This window comes from Euphorbia lathyris, chromosome 10 (genome assembly GCF_963576675.1).
Source record: "Euphorbia lathyris chromosome 10, ddEupLath1.1, whole genome shotgun sequence".
Taxonomy (NCBI): Eukaryota; Viridiplantae; Streptophyta; class Magnoliopsida; order Malpighiales; family Euphorbiaceae; genus Euphorbia; species Euphorbia lathyris.
Window position 1 is genome coordinate 52,459,500 of NC_088919.1, and position 14,835 is coordinate 52,474,334.

Sequence of the window (14,835 nt, forward strand, 5' to 3'; positions counted from 1 at the left end):
AATTATGTCAAGTTATATTTTGGATTATGTCAAAATAGTAAAATCAGTACTTTTAATATATTTTATGTTACGTCCGTGTCTAAAATTTATAATCTTTATTTTCGAAATAGATAATGTTAATTAATTATAAATTTTAAGTATGTTATTTGATTTAATTTCATGTTTTTAAGAGTAAATTGAAAGTTTTGGGTAAGTTCAAAAGAAATTATAAGTTAAGGGGTTAAAAATCAATATTTAACGTAATTATAACAACATATACGAAATTAAAACTAGGAATTTGTATTTGACAATTTCAATTTTATATTACGAAAAGTTATATTATTATAAATAATAAAAAATAAAAAAATAAAAGAAACATGGATGTAGTAGGACACGTTCATGCTTAGATGTCATTAGTTGAGAACTATGAGTACACGTGTCAAAGATTAGGGGTAACAATTTTAAGTTTTTGACAAAATAAATAAATAAATATCAACCACCATATAAATGTGGAAGATAATATAAAAAAAGAGAGAGTGATCCGGTTGAGAAAAAAGGAAGAGGTGATTAGAAATTAATGTAAAAAGAGGGAGTTCAATGGGGTAATATTTCCCGGAGCAAACGGTCTCGTATGAATGGACTAGAAATTGTATTGTTCACGAGGTAATATTATTTGTAATGTTTATAAAATAATATCATTTTCTCTTCGATCCTATTATAGTTAGATATTACAACAGACGGTCAGTTGGAAGTTCGGTCATTGTTAGAAAAATATTTAATGCTCAAACGCAAAATAATTGATGTTTAGTCTGAATTTGTATACGGTGAAATATACTAATAATTGTCAATTAGGAAATAAAATTGTTATGGATAGACTCGAACCAGTGTCATGAGTCTAACTGAACATTCAATCGGAATTAACGATATCACGTTACAATTCTGATAGAAAACGAAAATAGTCTTATAAAAACGTCGGTTTAAAATAACTATCTCATTGATCTAAAATGGACAAATAAAAATAGTTGATTATTTTAAATTGCATTAATAAAATATGTTATCTAACTTTAATGGTTAGAATTTAACTTTAATAGTTAGAATTCAAAAACCTTGAAAATAGAAGGACTAATAGTGATATTTGCCAAATAGAGTCAATATCCAAGTAGAGTCGGCATAAAGTCGAATATAAAATTTTGTACAAGAATTCGAATATAAAATTGATATAAATAGACTTATGATAATATAATTAGTCTAGCGCTATATCCGGTTTAAAATAGTTGTTCCGATAATAGATAAAAATAAGTTTCAGTTTTAAATTATTTAAGTGGCTTTGAATATGTTTTAATAGACCGTTTAAAATATATTGTTTAAAATATTTATATACTTTTGATTTTGGTTGTTTGAAGAATAATTATTTATTATCGTAGTATTTTGGAAGTTGGATTATAAAATGAATCTGATTATATTATGAGAATTGTTTTTGAATTTAGAAAGCTGAATTATTTTTGGGATTGAAAAAGCTCATTCGATTATTGTTAGTATTTCTGTGATTTGGATTTGTGATAGTTTGAAAGAAAGATAAAATGGTTTTGTCCATCTAGGATTGTCCGGGGTAGGAGTTGTAAGACCATACCTAAGGGCTTTATGGCCAGAGTGCACGGCTAGTAGTCCTAACGTTAGGCAAGGCGAGATATGAATGAGATATCTCGATTATTGATATGATTGATGTTATGATAAGCTATACGGGTGGAATTCGAGGATGGACACACACACAAAAATTTTGTATTATATTTTGAAATTGCTCGATGATTTGAATTATAATGTTTTACGTTTGATTGATTACGAGATAGTTTGTTAAAGAGGTTTATTTGTTTTGATTCGGTTTGATAAAACGTTGTTCGATTTGATTCGTTTTGATAAAACGTTGTTTAATTCGATTCGTTTGATAAACTGATTTATATATATATATATAAACTATAACAAAGTGGAATATACAATTAAAGTATTAGTGTGTTATTCAAAGTGTCAATAAGTTAAAACGAGATAATAAGTTAAGTGAACTACCTATTAGAACTACCTAAAATAGGTAGAACTACGTGGCTTTGATTCCCGATTTAAAGATTAAGATACGTTCGGGATACGTAGGAAGCTTGATAGAATTATCAAGTACAAGCTAAATAATTAAATAAATTTTAGGTAGTCCTAATAAATTTTTATCTATTAGAAAATTTAAATTAAGAGTATTATTTTTATTCGTAGAAAATCGGTTCGACTTTTTGACTTACGAACGTCTGTTATCTTATTTTCCCTTCATACCCGATGTTGTTTAGGATCGGGTGTGACATTTTAAGGATTGGAATTTATAAATTAAAAGTCTAGAATATATTTTTTAGGGTTTATGATTTATGAATTGGAGTCTAGAATTTTTAAATTATGGTGTAAAATCATAATATATAAAGAATATGACATATTAAGAATTAAATTTGGTGATATGTCTTTGTTGTAATTTTGTAGTTAATTGTGATATTTATGTAATTGACCCAAAATCAAATCTCAAGCTCAGTCCATATAAACCCACCTAGATATATATGTATAATTTTTAGTATGAAAAAATAAAATTAGTACTTAAAAATAAATATTAATATTTCCAATGGTAGAAAAAACAAAGTAAAGCTTACTTTGTCAAAAACAAAGTAAGCATAGAAGGCATCTAATATTTAAATATTTAAATTTATTAATTAATATTAATAGACGGACCGGATCGGACTGGGCCGGTCCGTGCTATTTTTATAAATCTCAAGCCCGTTCAAAACATAGACGGGCTTTAGCAGGCTTGGGCTGGACTGGACCTAAGGATAATTTTTCTTGTCCAAGCCCGGTCCAGGAAACACGGGTCTGGACGGGCCGGGCGGATACCTAGATCCGTGAACAGGTCTAATTACGACTTATATAATTAAAACTTTAAGGTTAAAATTAATTAATAACTAATTTAAATAAAATTCTTAAGCAATAAAACTAACTTCTTAAATAATTGCAACTTGAAACTTGAGATGGAGAAATTAGCAAACAGAATAGTTTCCTCAAGAAAAAAAGGTTAGAATAGTTAAAATATTTGGATTATATTTTGTCTTTTGAATAATTGGGTATGCATGTAGTATAATTGATTTAAGTCACTCAGCATTTATGAATTTTTATTAATGTTATTAATAAATCATTTGATTAATGTTAATATTATTAGTAAACAAAACTCACCCAATTGTTATTAACTTGTAATTATAAATCTAAATATTTAATTAAACTTTATTTCGGTTGGTTCCGCTATTTCGATAACTTTGCCACAAAAACCGAACCAGTCAAAATCACCGCAAACATTATAAAAAGTAGAACCAAAATTGAACCTAATAGACCGAAAAATCGAAATTCATCGATTCGGTTATTTCGGTGTGGTTCGGTTTTTGAACACCATTAAAGACCTATTTTTTCGGAGCCAAAATGAAGGAATTTTGCTGCACCTGGAATCCTACATCTCTGGTCCAGACGAAGCCATTGAGTATTTGTGGAGCTCAAACGGACTCGCATTGAGGGAGTTATAGTCAGTCGAAAATGTCTGTTTACAACTGAAAATCAATTCTTATTTTTTTTAGTATCACGTCACCCCTTAAACGTCCTATTTTTTGGGACACCAAATGAAAGAATTTTGCTGCAACTACGTGGAATTTTTCATTTACTGATCCAGACGAAGCCAAAAAATATTTGTGGAGCTAAAACAAAGTCAAATTGAGTGAGATATGATCAGTTGAAAAATACATATCATTACAAAAACGTGGATGAGTTTCCAAATCCTATTTTCGAGCCCTCGACCTCCACTAACCTGTAATTTTTTTGCTTCAATTCTATAAAACAATTCTATAAAATTAAGGTAATGAAGCCATGTACCTTAATAGGCTGCTTTCGTCTTTGCTGTTGGCGGGAAGTCTTATTCATATGACTTATTCTCGTTCTTCTCAGTTCCCTGCTCACTTGCTCTATGCTGATGATGTCCTTGTATTCTGTAGAGCTTCTTATTCTAATGTCTGGAACATGCATGCGACTTTTACACATTATGGCTCTTTTTCTGGTTAGCATGCTAATTGGCAGAAGTCAGAATCCTTCTATGGTTGTGCTATTACGGCTAGGCGGAGGGCTCGTCTGACTAGTATTAGTGGAATCAGGATTGGATCACTGCCATTCCATTATCTTAGTGTCCCTCTCTTCCGTGATGCTCCCAGATCCTCTCACTTATCGGCCATTGCGGATAAGATCACTTGCAAGTTTTCCCGTTGGAAGGGGAAGTCGCTCTCCATGGCTGGTCGGCTTACTCTTGTCAACGCTGTTATCACTAGCTCCCTGACTTATTCTTTTGCTGTTTATAAATTCCCTTCAAGTCTTCTCAAACGTCTAACCAAACACATTCGAAATTTTATTTAGAGTGGGGATATTTTTGAGCGGAAATTGGTAACAGTTCCATGGCACATTTGCAATAAGTCGATCAGTGATGGGGGGATTAGGTGTTAAACAGCTCGGGAGATTTAACTTTTCTCTCTTAGGTAAACTGGCTTGGGGTCTGCTCTCCTCTGACGATGCTTGGTTATCTTTGTTACGTTCGCGGTTCTTGGTGGCTTTCGGATTGCCTCATGGTCGTGTGCTTAATTCTTCCATTTGCGGATCGGTTCGTGCGGTCTATGATATTCTCAGGCAGCATTTTATGTGGTGGATCGGGGAGGAATCTCGGCTTCAATTTTGGACATATTCCGAGTTCAAGGAAAACCAGAAAAATGCAAAAAAGGTTAGTTAGACACAAGGAGCAAACGGAAAAATACAAAAAAAAACGCAAAGAGCAAACACAAACAGAAAAAAATACAAAAACGCGATTTACCTTAGGAAAAAACCGCGTGCATGAGTAGATTGGACCTCCTAGGTACCTCGGAGGCACCGAACGATGGCTGTCCCCTCTCCAAGGGTGTCGAACCGTCTATAAATCCCATAAGCAGGGTAGATCGGAGTTACTCGGCTCCGTTTCACCCATAAAAACAGAGAAAACGGTCACCGGATGTCGGACTAGAGCCGGACTATGTCTAAAGGAAGAGAGAAGGACAGGGAGGACGGGAGCCGCCATGAAACCACCATGATCGGAGGGCTTCCTCAATAATTTTTCCTGATTAAAACTATTCTTTAGAGTCGCCACCAATCAAAATTAGGGCGTGATTGGACACCGGTAATGGTTGAATTTTAATGGATAAGGGGGTCTGCGAAATAGAGATTTTTGGTTCGTTTGTCGGTTACGTGTAGGGAAGAAAAACTTGATTAATCACCCTACTCCGCCCAAATATTGGTACTAAAGGGATGTGATTTTTTATGCTAACGTTTGTCTAATCTATTATTATTGTGTTATTATTTTTTGATATATGCGTATAAACGGAGTGGTTCGATTAATCTCATTTTGACCGATTCCATACTCCTATAACATAGACGTATGAATTGGGCCGTTTGTTAATTAATTCAACGCGGCTATCGCCATACCCCTAAAACATAGACGTATGGAGAGAACTGTTTTAATTAAATTTTATTTTTTGACCGTTTTTTTACCCCTATACGTAAAGGCATAAATTGACTCGCCTTACCTTTGTTAGTTTTGTACGTGTTTAGCTTATATCCATATGACATAAGGTTATAAATCAAGTCGTTTAATTTTAGTTAATTTTATTTTAACCGATTTTTTTTATACCCCTATGACATAGGCGTATGAATCGGGTTATTTGTTTTATTAATTATTTGCTTTCGACCAGACAAACCTCCCTCCTTTCTAGACTTATGTGATTCCCCCCTCTCTACCCTAACCTTTCCCTCTCCTCTTTCTTATTTCCGGCAGAAAACGGAGGAAGCCCTCCGATCATGGTGGTTTCGTGGCGGCTCCCATCCTCCATGTCCTTCTCTCTTCCTTTGGACATAGTCCGGCTCTAGTCCGACATCCGGTGACCGTTTTCTCCATTTTTATGGGTGAAACGGAGCCGAGTAACTCCGATCTACCCTGCTTATTGGATTTATAGACGGTTCGACACCCTTGGAGAGCGGACAACCATCGTTCGGCGCCTCCGAGGTACCTAGGAGGTCCAATCTACTCATGCACGCGGTTTTTTCCTAAGGTAAATCGCGTTTTTGTATTTTTTTTCTGTTTGTGTTTGCTCTTTGCGTTTTTTTTTTTTTTGTATTTTTCCGTTTGCTCCTTGTGTCTAGCTAACCTTTTTTGCATTTTTCTGGTTTTCCTTGAACTCGGAATACAGATCTCGTGGGTTTGCTACGGACTCGGGATTTCCTTAAGGTGAATCACGTTTTCTTTGTGCCTTTCCTGCTTGTGTTTGCTCTTTTACAGTTCCTTAACCTTTTTTTTTGCGTTTTTTTCTGAGTTCTTGGAACTCGGAATGCAGATCTCGCGGTGATTCGTTAATTTGTTATGGACTAAGGAACACAGAGATGGTTACTTGTGATTTTTGTGTTTTGTGACCATAGCTTATTTGAAGCAAAGCCCTTTTTCACGAATGTTATATCTAACTTGTACCCTGATGATGGTTCCGGGATTTCCTGGATTAATTAATGAAAGAAATTCCTCCTTTTACGAGTTTGTGCTTTATTTTTGCTTATGGGTTCCCTGAATTTGGTCCTTACAGGAAAGGATTCGCCTTTTTAAGAAAAAGGTCCTATTTTTTGGGAAGCTGGTGTCTGGATTTTTTAGTTCAGGGATTTTACTATAAAAAAGGGTCCCATTTTTTTATTAAAGTTTGTCTTTTTATTCATGGTTTTGGGGTCCTTGAGTTTTCATTGTAAAAAAGGGGTTCCATTTTTATAAAGCTTCTATTTTTATTCATGGTTTTGGGGTCCTTGAGTTTTCACTGTAACAAAAAGGCTCCATTTTTATAAAGCTTCTGTTTTTATTCATGGTTTTTGGGTCTCTAGTTTTCACTGTAACAAAAAGCTCCATTTTTATAAAGCTTCTGTTTTTATTCATGGTTTTGGGGTCTCTAGTTTTCACTGTAACAAAAAGACTCCATTTTTATAAAGCTTCTGTTTTTATTCATGGTTTTGGGGTCTCTAGTTTTCACTGTAACAAAAGGCTCCATTTTTATAAAGCTTCTGTTTTTATTCATGGTTCAGTAAAGAAACCAGAGTAGTGTAAAGAGTACAAGGAGGAAATTTTAGTGTCTAAACATCCTAAGGAATTCTTCCAGATTTGGAAAATAGGTATATTTTTCAGATCTCTTAGGCCCTTTGTATTTCAAGACTTCTTGTCTGGTTTCCAGAACCTGGAGACCAGAAAAAGTTTTTAAATGGCCTTTGATGTTTAGGCATTAAAGCTTCCTCCTTTTTATTAAGGAAGTAGATTTGGGACCATTAAAGGAAAACTTAATGGTTTTGTCTCTAGAACCTAGAGACAGAACCATTAAGACTTTAATGGTCCAGACTTTCCATCTTTAGAGATAAAAAAAAAGATGAAGTGAATGCAACCAGTAATAAATATCAAAGAAAGAGATGAAGTGAATGCAGCCAGTAATAAATAAAAGGGTTGACAAAAGAATAAAAGAGGAAATGGTGTGCTTACCTTTTTGAAGATCTGCACGAGAGAAGTATGAAGCTGCCTCTCTTTTAAATTCATTTTCTTTATCTGTCTCTCCTTTGGGTCCACCAGCCTCTTTATATAGGCAGATTTTTTTAATTATTATTTAGTGTAAAGTGCTGTTAATTAGTGTTAAACTCTATTAATTAGTTTTGTATATTTCAATTATTAATTGATTGCTTAATGGGCTTTGAATTTGGACTTGGGCCTCCTGCTTTGGGGTCATTAGTTGTAAATCTGTAAATTATGCTTAAACTTTTATTTACTTCATGTGTTTCATATTGTTTTTGTTAAGAATAACAACATAAAAATTAATCGGTATTTTATAACTAGATAACACGTGTTTACATTTTGAATGTAATTTTATCAAATAAAATTAAACATCATTTTATTCATATTTAATCAAAGAAATGACATTCCTTTAATTAATAATGGTCATCCTAATCAATCGACTTAATTTTTATAACATAAACATTCAACCGATTATAGGGATTTTATATATAATTTCAGTTCCTTTTCGCAAATATTAGTTATTTAGTAGATATCTATAATAAAAATATTTATGAAATAAATTGGTTTAAAAAATGTAAAATTACTAAAAAAAGAGAAATTACCCCGGACAAAATGGGTATCTATAGTCATGTGCTTAATTCTTCCATTTGGGGATCGGTTCGTGCGGTCTATGATATTCTCAGGCAGCATTTTATGTGGTGGATCGGGGAGGAATCTCGGCTCCAATTTTGAACATCTGAGTGGATTACTCCAATGGTTGCTGATAGGGTTAGGCTTTCTCCTTCTACTCAACGTCGTCTTATTGCTCATTTGGATACTTTTCTGGTGGATGGGGTTTGGAGGGATTTACCCGATTTACCTCTTGAGGTCTTGTGTGTAATAACTGCCATCCGGAGAGGTTGTGACCCCTCTGATATTTGTATCTGGCGCCCCGCAGATAAGGGTCTTCATGGTCAAACTTTTCTATTCATGGTTAGGGAATGGACCGTCTTCATTAGCGGTTTATCGGTTCCTTTGGCAAAAATTCATTCCGCCCGCACACTCTCTCTTTTGTTGGCGCGCTTTGCTTGGTTATCTCCCCACCTATGATGCTTTGTAGCTTAGAGGTATGTCTATTGTCTCCCGTTGTTGTTTATGCCTTGAGAATTGTGAGTCCATACAACATCTATTTGCGGATTATCGGTTTGCTAAGACGCTTTGGCAGAGTATATCCTTGTTGTTTGGCCGATGAATTATCACATCATCTATTGTTGATTTGCTTAGCTGGGCTGTGGATCAGAGGTTTGGCTCCCAGATTTTTGCTCTTTGGTGTAGTGCAGTCCTTCATGTGCTTTCGGTAATCTGGAAGACTCGTAATGACTCCATCTTTTCGGATTTGTCCCCTAATATTCACTCCGCGCTTAGTCTTCTTTGGCTTCAAATTCGCCGGACTGATCTTCTATCATTCGGCTATGTTTGGAACTCAACAGTTGAACTTGATCTGCCACACACGCTGCAGTTGGTGCCTCGTCGGTCCCGGGCGCCTAGGATTCTACTAGTCCACTAGTCTGCTCCTCCACCTGGATGGATCAAAATTAATTCGGATGCCTCAGTTACCACTGTCAATGCCGGATGTGGAGGTGTGTTTCGGGCTTCTATTGGACACTCAGTGGGTTCTTTTGCTTTTCCAATTTCTTGCTCGCCGGTGCATGTTGCAGAACTCTCTGCTGCACTTTATGCAATTCGTTTGGCCTATAATAAGGGCTGACATCATCTTTGGTTTGAAAGTGACTCGATCTATATGGTATCCCTACTTCGTCATGCTGACTTATCGGTCCCCCTGGGAGCAGCATCAAGAGCTTTTGGAGTGTCGCGCCTTGCTTCGTGAAATGCATTTCGTTGTGTCATATGTTTTTCGGGAAGGTAATCAGGTTTCTGATGCACTGACCAACTTTGGCAGGATCAGTTCTGAGCCTCACTGGTGAGACTCACATACTTATTTTTGTTCTAGTTATATTTGGAAAAACTGTAACGGGCGAGACTTATATCGGTTCGCTTAGTTTTACCATTTCATTCTTTGACATTATTTGTATTTTTTATTCTTTTATTGATTTAGGTTTGGTGGTGGTTGTCTGGGGGGTGCCAACCTTGTTGGGATGCTCCAGATCTCATTTCCTTGTCCCCTACCTTTTAATAATAAAAAAAAAAGGTAGTGAAGCCATGGATAGTGATTATAGAAAGTAATGGATGGTGGGAGTTGTGATCTTCAGCAATAAATAGAGCTCAAAACCTTCATTCGAACCCTAACCAACACAAACTTTTTCTCTCTCGAATTATTTTCGAAATTCTCCCTTCAACCCATCAAATCTCGTTTTTCCAATCTTTAATATCCATCTCCAAACTCTAAATTTCGTTCTCTAATCCTTCAATTTGTTTAATTCAAAAGCTTCATTAATCTGTCATCGTTGTTTTCTCCAAAGTTTTTAAACTTTCAACACTAAACTCAAACTTCCAATTTCATTTGCTTAAGTTCTAAATAACCAATTTTTAGCTCTTATTTTATTTTTCAACCCTTTGATTTGCTCCAACGTAATTGCCATCAATCAAATTTCGATGCTTAAATTGGTTTACCCAATTCCACCATTGCATCAGCTTTCAAGCCTTTGAAACTTCATTTTTACAGCAGCCCCAAGCTTTCAAAATTCTTTTTTTTTACTCAAACATCACGACAAATCATTAAGTTCTCTCTCATTTTCATATTCGAGTTGTTCGAGTCATTCCAGCTTATATTTAATCTCTCATTCTAGATTTTCTGCAAAATTTTCCGACTTGATCTTCATTCGAGTTGTTGAATTTGAGTTTTGAGCTTCTCGTTCAATATTTTGTTGCAATTTCCTACTCGTTTCCATTGAAGTATCTCAACATATAATCACTCGATTTTCATCCGTTTACTCAGAGCAAGCATCATCCATAAATACGAAGTTAACTTCAGCACTAATTTAAACGAATTGATATTCGTTTTCTGCTTTAAGTTTGTCATTTTAACTTCCAATTTCGATTACTTTAATATGCTTTGTTTAAACGTAATTTCTTTATGAAATTAACATATTAGTTCGGTTGTAATTCCTTTTTTGTAGTAAAATATTATTAAAAATCAATAAAAAAAAGAAAAATTGAAAATTCTTTTGTGCATATTTTGTTTATCATGCAGTGGCAATTGGGATAGCTAGTTAAACTTTTTATAGTAGAGCTAAGAACCCAAGAAGGATTTTCCATTCAATCCTTGAGTCCTTCGTCAGTTATTTCGATTTTTAGAAGTCAAGCCTTAGGCGTAAACATTAAAAAAAATATTAAAATAATTTGGGAACTTACTTCACTGGCACGCCCGCATTAATTCCACACGCGTCAAAGTTGAATACGTCGACATATTTTAAAAATATCGCTAACAATTTTTGGCATGCCCAGTAAAACAACTCTAATAGTGACATTTTTTTATCCATATCTTTAACTGCGATTTTAGAGTCTTTTGACTTGATTCAAGTCATTTTTCATTACATTTCTAGTTAAAATACTTGTAGAATTTAGTGAGTTTGAGTCAAAGTTAGTTGATTTTAGTTACTTTTTCACTTAATTTCGATCACTTTCACTTTTTCTTAGTTCGTAGTTTCACTCACTTTCTCCCACTTTCACACACTTTCGCCCAATTTCACTTTTTTTTGTTAAGAATATTAATTTTTGAGTTATTTTAATTTTGTATTTCCAACTATTTTATCTCTTTTATCTTTTCAATAATGTTTTATTATAATGTAATTAAGTTTTTATTATTTTCAAAAACAAAAAATATACCACATGTTGTGGTCAATTACTCATGAGAATACTAATGACAAATTAAAATCATGTTACAATCATGACTTTCTCCTATATAATTAAACCCTTAAAATGCATTCTCTATTAGTTAAAACTCAATTAAACACCTAATTTATCCCCAAAATGGTGTATTTGAAGATCCACTTAGGTCAAAATCCATGTGTTGTTCACTTGGAAATACCATCCGGAGCTCAAATTAGTGACTTGAAACTAAGAATCCATGCTCTCTATCCACAATTTGAACCCCATAGCCAAGTCCTCTACTTCAATGACACCAAATTAACCAACGAATTTCGTACTCTCGAATCTTACGGTATTCATCAAGATGTCGAACATCTCAAGCTCTCTCTTCTTCCTCCTCCCCCGCCTACCGAGTTCATGGTGCAGATTACGGGCATCAGAGGTTTTATAGCAGAAGTCAAAGGAAATATGAAGGTCGGAGCGTTGAAGGAACTAATTGCCACGAAATGGGGAGTTTCAAGTGATGGGATGACTTTGTACCATCAACATGAGATGAGGAAAATCGATGAACAAATGGACGACAATAGACATCTTCATCATTATAATATTGATAGGAGCTCTACTATCGAAGCCGTATATTAATAAAAAAAATATAAATAAATCAAGATATAGCTAGCTAGATTATTATGTTCATTTAGTATTTTGTGTCGGTGAAAATGGGCGGAATTGAGCTAAGGTAAATAACAATGAGCCCGATTAGGTTAAGAGTATTTTTATTCTTAATCTTATTATATTAGTAGTAAGAGCTAGTAATAATTATAAGTTAGTACGTAGTATTAAAATGGCGACTCCATTCTTGAAGTTCGGGTATAATGTATTCGTGCAAGTTTGCTTGTACTTGTAACGTTCTTTATAATACAATTTTATGCTCGACTTTTATATTCTAATTCGGCTTTATCGTGTTTTTCGGTATATATGTTTGAAATCTTGATAAATTACATATCATCGCTATTTTGTATCGATACGGTTGACTTGAAAATGGACAGAATATTTAAGAGCCCTTGCTTTGGATGAGATGTATCAAAAATTTGATTAAAATTATATCATTAGAATAATAAATTTTATTAATATGAGTTTGTATATATTTTTTTAATACGCATGAATCAAAAATTATATTATTGTTTCATGAATTTAATTTATTTATATAAAAAAATAAAAATATATATATATAATATATATTATTAGTACTTAGTAGAAATACAAATAATATGAGTTGCTTTTTGTTGGGTCATACACTTGAACAGTTGAGCCAGTCAAACCTAATATCATTTTATTTTATTTATTTATGTTATAAAAGTTTGGATAAAAGTAAATTAATCTAAGTAAAACTATCTTCATAAGAATTTAAAATGAAATTTATTACGGTAAAAAATGACTACTATTATTTTATTGAGATAATGTGTAAAAATATTTCTAACGTCATAGATAACTTTACTCATAATGTTTAAAATAATACAATTCTACTCATAACGTTGGCAGCAACAACCAAATTTACCATAACGTTGTCAAATTTATTACCATAGCTTTCACCCATACGACTCCCATTTTAGGAGAGGTTGCAGTGACATGTTGTTGTGTTTCCTTTTAAATAACCGCTAGAGACTATGAATTTGTTTTGAATGGAGTATGTTTCTTGTTGTTGTGCTAAAAACAGTTTTAAATACTGTCTACTAAAACTCTATCACGATGTATGATATTGATGATATACAGATTCAAACTTTTCTAATATACTTTTGAATTGTATATCAATGTGTACTATTTTTTTTTATAAATTAAACAAATATCCTTTTTGTAAAAAAAAAAATGATACAGATTAAAGACAAACGTGTTGATTTTGATCAATAAAGAGTTTCTTCTAAACTAGTTAGAGTTAATCCCAAAATATAGATATGTTAAACTTTACTCTCAAAGAGAAATATTGTTTGATTGATCAAAAATATTTTCTCCTTATAAACAATGGGGGTTAAATATTTCTCCTAAATTAAAGACCACGGATGTAAATGCCTTTATTAGGGTTACAAACATGAGACATTAGTCGGCCGGTGTCAAACTTGTCTCCTTAATGAGGAAGTAAACCCATTAGATACTCCCTAAGACTCGACAGTAGGGAGATTCGCCTGTAAAAGCTTTGTCTTATGGTTCGTTGATTCATCTGGTAATTCCTCTTTCACTAACTAGAACATCCGTCAGGTTTGGCTTGAACAATAGATTCAGATTATTAATCGGTTAATAACTGAATACAAATTTCATTCCTCTTAGAATTTCGGTTTCAAATGGCTCATTTATTTGACATGTCCATTTTTTTTATCAAAAAAATCATGAAAAATGAATTTCATGAGCTTCCAAGCATGACTTTTCCATATATAGTATACTTTCATATTTTAGATTTTAACCATTATTCAACTATCAATTAACATGCTTCATTTTAAGGTGAATTTCATCAATTCGTCTAAACCTCGATCTCCATGCCTCGTTCATCTCAAAATGTCATCTCAATCCACCATTCGTGATCTGAAAGAAAAACTCATGACACTCTATCCGAGCAGATCAAAAATATATACCCTCAAATACAATGGACAACCATTAGAAAATACTCGATCACTCGAATCCTACGAAATCGAAGATCATTCCGTTATCGATCTTCATGTGAAACCTTATCTACCTTCTCCTCTGGTTGAATTTGTATTGTTCCACGTGAAGGTTTTTCACGGTCCGGTTTCTTTTCAAGTGGAGGTGACACGAACAATGGAGGTTAGTCTCCTGAGAGAATCCATTGCTGAAAAAATGGGAGTTACTAGTAGTAACATGTTTTTGTACCATAGAAATAGTGATGGTACACATGAACTAATGAAGGACATGCAATCTCTTGATCATTATAATGTTAATGAGAACTCCATTATTGATGCTTGCGTGAATGACTAACACGAGTCTCGTGTTCAGTCTCGACATTATGACGGAAACAGTTGTTGGGAGAGTTTTATATCAAATAAAAAGTGAATTAGTAGTATGATCTAGTGTTCAATAAAAAAATATAGTTATTAGGTTAGGAGAGTTTTTACTTTGAATTTGGTAAACTTTATCTAAACAGAATTTAATGTTTTGCATTAAGAATCTGTTTAATTTAATGTTAGTTGTTTTGTTTTGTTTTTTTAATTCTAATGATATATTTTACATCTATTATTTAAAATTATTTTATATTTATTATTTGTAACAAAATAAAACAACCAAAACAGAAAACATCAAATGCATATAATTAAATAATATTGTAAATATTTACATGAATATTTTATTTTATTTTTTAAAAGAATGTTATAGTTCTAGGAGCCGTCAGG

At 33.3% G+C, this 14,835-nt stretch overlaps 1 long non-coding RNA gene across 1 annotated transcript; it reads left to right on the forward strand.

Annotated features, from left to right (window-relative positions):
• The first annotated feature begins 525 nt into the window (after nt 1-525).
• On the forward strand, nt 526-6,746 carry LOC136209482 (uncharacterized). The gene is made up of 4 exons (XR_010677545.1): nt 526-642; nt 5,885-6,158; nt 6,297-6,334; nt 6,420-6,746. It is a non-coding gene; the product is annotated as an uncharacterized lncRNA (long non-coding RNA).
• Nucleotides 6,747-14,835: the final 8,089 nt, after the last annotated feature.